The sequence below is a fragment of the Cupressus sempervirens genome, chromosome 2, assembly GCF_028749045.1.
Source record: "Cupressus sempervirens isolate cs-2001-9-10 chromosome 2, ASM2874904v1, whole genome shotgun sequence".
NCBI lineage: Eukaryota > Viridiplantae > Streptophyta > Pinopsida > Cupressales > Cupressaceae > Cupressus > Cupressus sempervirens.
In genome coordinates, this window is record NC_143119.1 from 407,536,251 (window position 1) to 407,548,428 (window position 12,178).

The window sequence follows — 12,178 nt, forward strand, 5'->3', positions numbered from 1 at the left end:
AAAAGATGCAAACTAAGAGAGTATAGGCACTTGTAAGGTATAACTATAATACTAGTAAACTCATACAATAATAATGGTAACCCAAGTATTGAGGGAGACACACTGAGTAATAATTCATCCTCTGGCTACAATCTTCTATGCTATCCCCACCACATTCACATAAGACTCATCACATTTTCCCATCAGAGTGTTTTGGTTAAGTGTAGAAGAATAAGGGCTCATAAATTCATTCTCCGAGTAGAGCCCTATTTATCCATTAATGAACCTAACAACCCAAGTTTAAATACGGATAACGTATCATTTAACCAGATTGACAAATTGAGTTAGGTAATTACTGAAGCTTGATCGGAAACTCTAAACTTAGAATGCAACTCACACTTTTAACCATACAATGTAACAACCAAATATAACCGCCACTTGATAGGAGTCACAATGCACACTAAACCATTCATCTAGTCAAGAAAATGTTAATGTATTCTACACAAAAAAAGAAGTTGGTTGTGTTCTCCCGTTAAAATTTAGGTTCAAATTTATGGAATGACAATTTTCCTCTAAGGACCCTATCACCATCTTGGGTAGCATTAAAATAAGTCCTATGTTAATCTTGTATCATAGAGAACCTTTCATTTTGATGTCCTTACAAACCTCTTGGAGACACAAACTAATCCAATTTGGATGGAATTCTTATCACTCAATGGGGGTCCCATCATCTCCTAGGAAATTATTATTATAAAAAAATTGATTGAGATTTTGGATCTTAGAAAGGGAAATGTCATTTTATAGAGAAGCAAAATCATAACTTGAGATCTTATTGGGCATAATGGTTCTACATAACTTTTTGGCATCTTGACACAATTTGTATTCCTCTTTAGCAAGAAAAATATTTTTTATAAAAGGCTAAGAAAATTAATTTAATACCCTCTTGATCATGAACCATTTGGTCATCATTAGAGATATTATTAATTTCCTCTTTCATTTGTTTATCCTATAGCATGTTGAAAAAGAGCGTAGAGCCTTTATATTTGTTACTTGTCCAATTAAGATTAGATCCAATACTCAGTCCTCTAATCTTGAGGTTCAAAATCCTACTAAGAAAATTATTGGGATTCATTAATTAATTCCAGAGCTCTTGGTTTGACAGACCAGTTTGTAGTTTCTTTTATTCTTCAAATAGATCGTCATTTAGATTAGTTACAAATCTTGTATTATCCATGGCATTTATATAGCCAATAGTCTAAAATATGATATTCCAACTATTGACATTAGTATTCCACTTCTAAACTAGATTCAACTATTAATATCCATTAATTGATATGCCTAATCATGATGATTGCATTGTGATAGTATTCATCCTTTAGCATTTATATATTAAGGATAAATTTGTCAATTATGTTGTACTTTTTATTATCAATCTTCATGAATTGAATCTTGGTAGTTATGAGGTGTTGGTCCAATATATTATAAGGGTGAACCTGTACACCACACCCACCATTATTAGGATGGTAAATTGACATAAAACCTATCTATTCTAGTGTAGATTATTTTATTTTCTAAATTTTAGAATTACACCAAGTATACCAAATGTTATTATGGAACTATTTTATTTTCTCCAAAAGATCAAATAGTTAAATTTTAGATTCTATTTTATTTCAGTATTGAATCTCATTGTCTTTCTACTCCATCTCTCTTATCCTTATGATTGATTTTCAACCATATTAAAATTGCCTCCAAGGATTCAATAGGTATTTCCATAAGTTTGCTCTATCTAATCATTAGAGAAATAAATAGAGAAAAGTATAAAGGGCTCATTACTCTATACAACTATATTACTTGTAGAAACAACAAATTCTTTGGAAAATTACGTATACTTTTTGTAGTGCCTCCCATATTTGTATTTTATTCCATGGTGATTCTGATCTAAGATATACTTCTATATTTGATGTTGTGATTATCTATATGATGAGATGGATTTGATGATAGTATATTATTTTGGTTGTCAGCATCCTAGTTTTGATAGATGGTTAGACTATGTTATTGTTTATAGTTTGATCATATATGTATGATGATGATATTGATGTGACATGATGCCTCACGATGATATCAAACCTATTTTGAATTCAAGACTATTGATTTATTATTAGGACAATTTTATTGGATTCCATGATACATTGTGTGTTATATGTTGTTGAATATTCCAATTACTTTCTTTCATTAATTTATGCTCATATTCTCATAAAATAATTTATTTAAATGCTCTATATTTAAATGATATATTTTATTTAATTGCAATGCGTATTTAAGTTACATGTATACTTGGGAGTAGAATATGGGGCAACCAGTGTTGCAATATGTTTTTATGTTTGGTCACATCAGTAGAGTGCCATTGTTCCATTATACATTTTTATTAATATTATATGTGCTTTGTCTATTTATATTATGAGAAACTACACTTGATGTTTGTGTGTTTCAATGAATAGGTACCAAACATTTTACCCAAGTTACAAGATTTGAGTGTGTCTATATCTCTAACTCTCTAATAGTAGCACATGACAAAGTATCATCAACTCTTCATATTTGAGCCAACATCATCCATGTGTGTGTGTGTGTGTGTGTGTGTGTGTGTGTGTGTGTGTCTATATATATATAAAATTCCCTCTTGCATGTGTTGGTAAATCTGGATTTCCTATGCATATTTTCTCAGACCTATTATTGTGTTTGTGAATTTAGAACTTCATAGTTGTCACAATTTTTTTTAAATTAAAATGTTAATTTTTAATGTGATGGGAATTTAATATTTTTTTACTAGCTAATTTGTCATAGTTGAATCCCCATTATTTGAAATTGATTTATATGGTTTGGGGAAAAGGTCAATAGTTTTATTTTAAAAATTAAGTGACATGTTTAAAAAGTCACTTATGAAAAAAATGTCTTTATGTTTGAAAAGTGAGTTCTTTTTACTCACTTCTCACTTTGCCTTTGTGAAAATTTGGGGATTTTTCTCTAATTTGCATTGGAGAAAATCACTATTCTCTTATTGGGTTTGATTTTCTTGTTGATCTGTGCATCAAGCAGCTTGTTCAATCATGGAGGAATATTTATTTTTTTCAAAAATCCTCTTTCAATTTCATCAAGTTTTGGATTTTCACTCTTCATTTTGGATTTACTCCAATTTGGGTGGGGTAAGGAATCCTACCATTTTTGTTTTGCTTCATTTTAATATTTGAAATCAATTATATCAGTTGAATGGGATTAGAATTAGCATTCCCCTATGTTTTTACTTGATGATAATACTAGGTTGGGTTGATTTTATTAAATATATATTTTCATGTTGAGAAAATGGGATTTTGGTAGTGTTATATAGTTGAAAATCTTGTGTGTGCCAAAAAATATTTTACTGTAGAAGTATCATGTTGCCTGAGGGAAAATGGATTTTAATTTTGTCAATTTCTTTGATGTTGGATTTATGTGTTTTTTTGTGGATGCATCAATTTTCATATTGTTTAGAACCTAACATTTACCTTGTTGGGAATTACTGAGATTTTGATATTTGTAGTCTCTCATTTTATAGTAGGATTGTGTAAGAAAAATGGTTGTATGAAATTTAAATTATTTCATGTTAATATATTGATTACATTTTGAAGTATTACTACTATGATTAATTAGGTTTTAAAAATCATATTCGGCTTCAACATTTTCAGTGAGGCTGATGAGTGACTAATGTGAGGTGGATGCCAGGCGGCCACTCAATTATTCTTCAACTTTTGTTTTTTGTATCTTGTCAATTATTTTTTCACAAAATTGGGATTTGAGTGATTTTAGTGAAATTATATATATATATATATATATATATAGAACTGGTTCAAAAAGAGCTCTTGGAGAAAAGAATAAAAAAGAAAAACCTTTTTCATCACCCATTAAAGTAAAATCTTAAGAGAAATAAAAATCTAAATGCATCTTATGTTTGGTCCTTGATGTAAATCAATTGAACAAGGCATAGATACCCAAGAATGGACAAACCTATGAGTTCATATTTCATGCACTAATTATTCCTTTATTAATTAATTATTCTTTAATCATTAATTAATCATAAACATTCTTCCAAAATCAAATATTTGCATCACTTAATAATTCTCAAAATATTAATCATATAATATGGTTTAATTAATAACCTTTAATAAATTGATCATTATTGATTAATTAAACTCAATTTCTAGAGTCTTGTAGTATAAATATTTGTTTTCTTGATAGTACAGTATTTTTTTTATTAATAGTCATGATTAAGCTTTTCCTAAACCAAGAGTGTAGCAAGGGAATCCACCTTCTAAAAAGGAAAACCAAAAGAGATCCATTAACAAAAAAGAATCATTTAAATCCCCTCATGCCTCTCCTCATGTGGGAGTGAAGACTTGTATTGATGTAGGGATAGGAAGGTTCAAGTTGAGAACAACCCAACTTATACATAAAAACATACCATACTCAGATGCACACGTGCGCCTGCAAACACACACACACAAACGAAACTATTAAAAAAAGATTTGCATGAGGCTAGGAAACTAGAAACCACACTGATGTAATAATTAAAAGAATTATGTCAACATGCCTGGTTGTGAGGTCTTCCTAGTTTCGCCCATGTACAAAGGAAATTATAAAATTAGAGTCCAAGCTCGCATCCTATCTTTCTCTTCAATATTTCATGCTACCTTTTTCTTCTACCTCTCCTTTCTACATCTAACTAAGCCTCTTGTATAGCTAGCTAAGCCAGAAGCTAGCTAGTCAAGAATTTAATTACATTATAGGTCTAACCTAGTAAGAGTAAACCAAAAGTTCCACCAAATGAAACACAAATCAATGTGCACTCAAAGGTGGATCCACATGTGTCCAAGGATTCAACTCTTAACTTTTCAAACACTATGTTAACATAATAAACCTCGTCAAAAGAAGTAGCATGCCTCACTGGAAGAGAAATGTAGGAAAAAGGGACCACAAAGAACAATTCACAACTTTAGAAATACAAACAATCAAGGCTTGCACACTTAGGAGGATGATCAACAATAGGTCCTCATCATCATGTTAACCATGTATAATACAAAACCAATAGTACCAATGGCTACCTTGTGAACAAAAGATTGGTACATAAAATAAGAGATATTTTTGGTTGATGCAAGAATGCTCCAACACCCAAGATGCTCTTGTATCAAACACATGGGGTTAATAAAGAATTGATATCCGCATCGAGCACTACTAATATTCTGACATGAATCATAAAGATCCAACTTAGCTTGTGTAATCCATGAACTATCTTCAACTGCTTTTTCTTTCCACTGAACTAGGTATTCCATGTAATTGTTTCCTCTTGTACTTTTTCTTATTCTACTATTCATGATTTTATCAATTCTATCTTTCTTATTTTTAGGATAATCAAGGTTATCTTCCATCTCCTCATCTAAATAAAAGTACTCAAAGATATCTGCAATATTGAATATTGGTGAAAGTACTCAAAGATAGCTACAATATTGAATATTGGTGAAATACCCATGTCTGCTGGCAGTTCCACTTTATAACCATTTCCACTGTTAAATTTCTTCAAACTTTTACAATATCCAAACTTCTTAATTTTCAGCTTACTATAGGTACCAACTGGAAATCTATTCTTTTTCAAATGAATCATAACCTCATCTCCAACCTCAAAATATTTATGTCTATTTATCTTATATGCTTGTTGTTTATATTTTAAATTACTATCTTCCAAATTTCTTTTGACTTCATCATACAAAATTCTCATGAAAACTACAAAATCCTTAGCTTCAGCACTTCTTCTTGCCTGAGTGGGAAAATCTCTCAATTGCATGGTTGGCTTAGGATGATATCTAGTAACAATCTCAAATGTAGTTTTCTAAGTATTTCTATTCATAGAATTATTATATGTAAACTCTTCTTGTGCCAAAACTAAATCCCAATTAACAGGCTTATCCCTAACCGAACATCTCATCAAGCTACTAAAACTTTTGTTCACAACTTTAGTTTATCCATCTATCTGAGGATGAAATTTAGAACTAAACTTCAAATCTATATTTAGCTTCTTCCAAAGTATTTTCCAAAAGTAAGTAGTAAACTTAGCATCTTTGTTTGAAAGAATGATCTTAGGCAAAGCATGCAATCTTACCACTTCCTTGAAAAATAATTCAGCTACATTTAATGCCTCATATGTTTTCTTGTAACATACAAAATGAGCCATGTTTGAAAATATGTGATGAAATACAAGGCAAGAGAATCGCCAAAGGAGATGTCTTAGTCCCTAGAAAATAACCACATAGTGGAAACACAACAACGAAGCAACAACAATGCAAGATCTGATTCTAATTATTTATAAAATAATTGTTTACATAAAATATGCTTAGTTGTAAGGCCTTCTGGGTCACGGCCAAATACAACAACAATTACAATAATAGTTTTGCAAGATCCACAAGATCCAACTCACAATACTAATCCCAGCTAGTCCAAATCTGCATTCTTGAAGAAAACCACCACGAAAATCTCAACTTGTGCTTGCAAGCCCACTAAGAAATCTCCTAGCTTTCTAAGCCTCAATTACTAGCTCTTCAAAGTTTTCTCTCACACTTCATCCTCTTCTCCAAGCTAAATCATCATGATTAAAGACTCCACAAGACCCCTTACTTATACCCAACAAAGCCACAAGTTGGCTTAGCAATTTAAAATAAAACAAAACCCCTTACATTACATGCATATTTAAGCCACAAGTCAGCTCACAACAAACATTAAATACACAATGTTAACCCTCATGTTAACCCACAATCAACACACAATAACTACACAAAATAATTAGGAAAAACCCCAAGTTTACAACACATATTAAATACACATAGAAGAGATAACCAAGACCACTCATAGGTCCATACAAACTCTTAGATCGATCCACATCAAAATCACACACAAAATGCACCAAGAACTCTAGTCGACACCAACACACTGCCAAGTATCAGTAAATTTCCAAGCATTGTTGAGTAACCAACACATGCCAAGCATTCAACACAAGCTAAGCACCTAGTACTTCTGGTTACAATTGTTCAATTGTGTGTTGTCGTTGATGTCACACAAATGTCATATCAGTCATCAGATAGTGCTTGCCAAACTCAAAAAGTTAGAAAAGAAAAGGACAGTGTCTACCAAGCTCAGAAGGTCAGCAAGGCAATAGACAGTGTCTAGCAAGCCCAAAAGGTTAGTAAAGATAGCTTGTAGTGTCTATCGAGTAGATAGCTGGTTACTGAGCCTTCAAGGTAATCAAGGAAATTTAGCTCTTACTGAGCTCACTTGGTAATTGAAGAAAACATGACAAAAGTAGTTCTTACCGAGATCACTCAGTAATCGAAGGAAATATGACACAAATTTAGTTCTTACTGAGTTCACTCGATCATCAAAGGTAATTTGGTAAAAGTAGTTCTTACCAAGTAAACTCAACAGCCAAAGGATTTTAAGATATTGTAATGTTAACCGAGTCAAGAAGGTTAACTCTGGAAATTCCTGGAAGCAGTATTTACCAAGCAGGGTCGGCCAATATAGAACATTTATTTGTTTAAGAATAATATCTGTAGCCAACTGATGAATGGTTTATTGGTAAATGAAACATGTAAATAGGCCAACTTCAAAATCTGAATGGTATAAGTAAGAAGTCAAGTTGTGAATTTTTAATTGTTGTATGAGGAGAAATGAAAAGTTAATGTGATACGAAGACTGATTATTGTGGAAGTAGATTCAAAGGATGATTAGAGATCATTGAGAAGGAATAAAGCCATATTTGATCAAGGAGGATGTAATGATGTTGAACAGAGACCTGTATCCAAAAAATTTAGTTGCATCTTGTTCAGGGTAATTCATTGTTGCTTTCTAACCATAGTAGTAGTGATTTCAAATCTCTTAACAGATTTGGTTTAACAACCATTTTGTAAATCCTCTAACAAGGTGACAGTTTAGTTGAATTATTCTAAAGACCTCTAGCAAGGCCACTCCTAATAGGGTGATTAAATCCTCTAATAGGGTCACACCTAACAGTGTGTATTATAAACTTTAACAGGGTTGGCTCCTAACAGGGCTCACTTTAGAAGAGTGAAAAATTGGTGACTAGTTACTTGGTGGTTTTTCCCATATTGGGTTTCCACGTTAAATCTGGTGTCTCTTATGTTCACTTTATTTTTAGTTACATGCATGAGTTCTTGAAAAGAACATAATAATTTACTGAGTTACAACATTTGTTTATCAAATACAAGTAGTAACTAGATCTTTAAGACATCTAATGGATTTGTGGATTAATTTTTGGTAGTAACTGATTCACCCCCCCTCTCAGTTACTCTATCTTCAATTCCAACAAGTACATGTCAAGAAACAAACACATGCTTAGCACAATAGTGAGTGTCAAGCTACAGTATATTCTAAGCTCTTCAGTGACTAAGCTCCTTCACTAACCGAGCACCTTAGCAAACACTACATTTAATCATTGACCGAGCACCACTCCTTTGGTGACCAAGTCCACAACTCCAAAGCTAAATACACCAAACATGTAGGATCACAAGATTTTTTAGTAGCTGGAAGAACATCTTCTAGGATTCATCACATAAATCCTAAATTGGTTCTTCATATACATGTCCTCCAAGTCTTCAACTTGTACACTCTTTCCCTCCTTCTTCTTCTTCTTCTTCTCATCCATCATAGGTGTACCACAGGTCTACTTTCCATACTGATCTCCAACCTTCTCAAAGTTTTCCAACTCAACTCAGCTACCAATACTCAGGTTCCTCCTATCAAGCTCTTCATTCACAAAGGAATTAGGGAAGACTTTTTGCCACCTTTCTTAATAGTAAACACATTCCTGAAACAATCATGCATAACCCTACAAAGAAGCAATACTAATTTCACATTTGTCTTCTATAGCTCTTTTCTTTTGTTTAGTCACTTCACAGAGCATCATGACTTGGGATTCTTGCTCTATCTTTAGATTTTTTATCTCCTTAGCTTGTGCTCTATTCTTTTCCATCAGATCTACAATTACTGCATCAAACTCATTTGATTCTCCATTTGCAAATAACTTGGTGGTGTCAATCTTCTTATATTGTGTATCATTCTCTACAATGGCTATCTCTTTCCTTCTCTTTAAGTATTTCCTTAACTCTTCTATGGCTTCATCTAGTGACTGTAGAATGAGCTGGATCTCAATTCCTTGGTTCTTAATGATCTTTTCTAGTTTGTAGACTTCCATTTCAAGATATTTTCTCTAAGTTGTAAAGGTTCCCCTTCTAAGAACTTAGCTCTGATACCAATTTTTAGAATTATAAATGGGAAATATATACTTCTGAGGGGGGGGGTGTGGTTGAATTAGAAGTTCATACTTTAACAACTAAAACAATCATCATTCATTAGAGAATATATAAATAGAATTGTAAATAATATGTAAAGTAAATGCATGAAACATGTAAGCAAGTGCGCGTGCACGTGCACACACACACACACACACACACACACACACACACTTGACACCTTATATGATTACCCATAAACCCTCCAAATGAGAAGGTAAAACTAAGGTGGGGACGACACCCATAATTCTTTACTATTGCAGCAATAAAGTGTCACCAATTACAGTTACAATAAGTTTGACCATGAAACATGATCTACCTTGTTAAAGGCTTACAAGGCCTGTTAGGTCCCACCTTGTTAAATTATTTTAACACCCTATTAGAAGTGTGCCTAATTAAAGGACTTTAGAAAATTCACTTGGAATGTCACCGTTTTAAAGGATTTTGTAATGACTATTAAGTCAACCTTAGTCCAAAGGATTTTACCCTAACTGATACAATTGTTAGAGAGTATAGTAGAGTATTTTATCTAATATTATTTACAATTTTAACTTGCTGATTTTAGATCTCAATTTTTTCCTTCTTGATCCTTTCTGAATTGATGTGTTAATGTTGTGTCTTTGATCCTTTATTCTGTAACGTGATTCTGCAATGTTTTCACTGCACTAAGTCACCTTGAATGATGTCTAAACAATACATTCATTCACCCCTCGATATCACTTTTTTTTCTTGACCATCTATAGACTCTATAATTTTTGGGGCTTCATCTTCCTCATTATAAAGATATTGGTGGCTTAGCGTTAGGTATGAATCTACAGCTGAGATTCATCCATTTTTGCAATTAATTCCTCCTATTTTTTGTTTGGCTACATGTGATTGCATACATGATTCAAATAGATTTGTCCTTATCTTTAAAAGCTTCGAGATCTATCCTTAAGTCAACATACAAATAGTTTACATAGTTGTTTGTGTCATTACAAATAACTATGTCTAATCTTTGTTACTCATCACTTGTTGTTACTAATGCTCGACACATACTGTAATTGTGTTTTTGGCTCAACACCTAAACTTGCTCAGCATTAACTATCTGCTCAGCACTTGAATCACCCTGCATGGTCTATCTGCTTGACACTTGAGTGACTTGGCACATGAGTGACTTGGCACTCATTGCAAATTGGGATCTATACATTTACATATTATACTCGACATATATTACTAGTTCAACATGAACTAAATAAATTTCTTAAGTGTGTTAACCCTCAATTGTCAAAACCAATTTGAGATCAACACTAATAATTTGTATTAGAGCATTAGGTCCTTGAAGGAAAAGCTTAATATATTAAGAAGATCTATGGTGGGTCATTTTAAAAAAAAAGTGCTAAGTTTGATGAAGAGAACTATGATAGCTAGAAAGAAAAGATGAAGACACATTTTCTATGCATGGGTACATGATATTAGTTGATTACAAAGAACTGGAAGACCATAGTTGAAGAAAGATAATTTGAAGAGTGTACTAAACCTAAAAGAGATTTGTTCATGTGTAACATGCTTGCTAGAGGAGAAATTATGTTAGCTCTTCCTAAAAATGAGTAAAATCTACTAAAATCTTTAGGGTTATCTAGTGAGGTTTGGAAAGCTTTGGAATCTAATTTTGAAGCTGATAAAGATGCTAAAAGAGTTAGATTACAAAATTGGATATGTATATTTCAAGAAGCTAAAATGATGGAAGATGAATCTATAAGAAGCTATATTGGCATAACATCATAAATTGTTGGAGGAATCAATTCTTGAGAAGGAACTAAAGAAGAAGATGAGATCATATGCAAAATTTTGAAAACTTTGACACCACAATTCAAGAAAACAATAGGACTAATTCATAATTTTATACCTTGTATAGAGAATTACTCTAGAGAGACTCTTCTTGGAAGATTAGAAGTAGCAAAAATAATTTTGAAACAAGCTGGAGATTTTCCTAGAGAGGAGATTTTCTTTAGTGCATTAAGTGTTTGACCTAGTCTATTTAGGAGTGTAAGCTCCATTGGAGATTATGCTAGCACTAGTAGATCAAGATTTAAAGAAGACAAAAATATTGAAGAAGTAATTCCCCTACTTGTAAGAGAAGAACTAGGTGGTAAGAAAATATTTAAATGTTGAACTTGTAATGAATTTGATCATTATGCTTCGAAATATCCTAAAAGAGTAAAGAATTAGAAAAAGAAATTCGAATCTAGAAAGCCTAGAATGTTTATTGTTGGAATTGACAAGTGGAAATATTTACTACTGAGAGGGGGGTGCGTTTGAATTAGAAGTAAATAATTTTAACCTTTTCAAATCCTTTTAACTGAAACCATTTACATGCATCTAATTCATCTAATAAACATGAAAGTAAAGAAATGCATGAAAATAGACAACACACAAATTTGGTAACGTAGAAACCCTCCAAAATGAGAAGGTAAAATTGGGGTGGGGATGACACCCACAAAATATCACCGCAACAATGTGTAACTATCCAACATTATAATGTTTGACCACTTCCAATGGTCTGCCCTATGAAAGGCCTATCCTATTAAAGACTTTACACCCTGTAAAAAGTGACCTAGTTAAAGGATTTCACTACCCTACTAAAAGTAGGTCTAGTTAAAGGACTTTTGTACATTCACTTGGAATGCCACCCTATTAAAGGATTTATAAATGGCTTCTATCCCAACCTAAGTCCATAGGATTTCCATAACTAATATGATTGCTAGAAAGTATTAGAAAGCCTTTTGACTAGATAGCTTTGCAATCCTCAATTCCTGATTTTAGATCCCTAT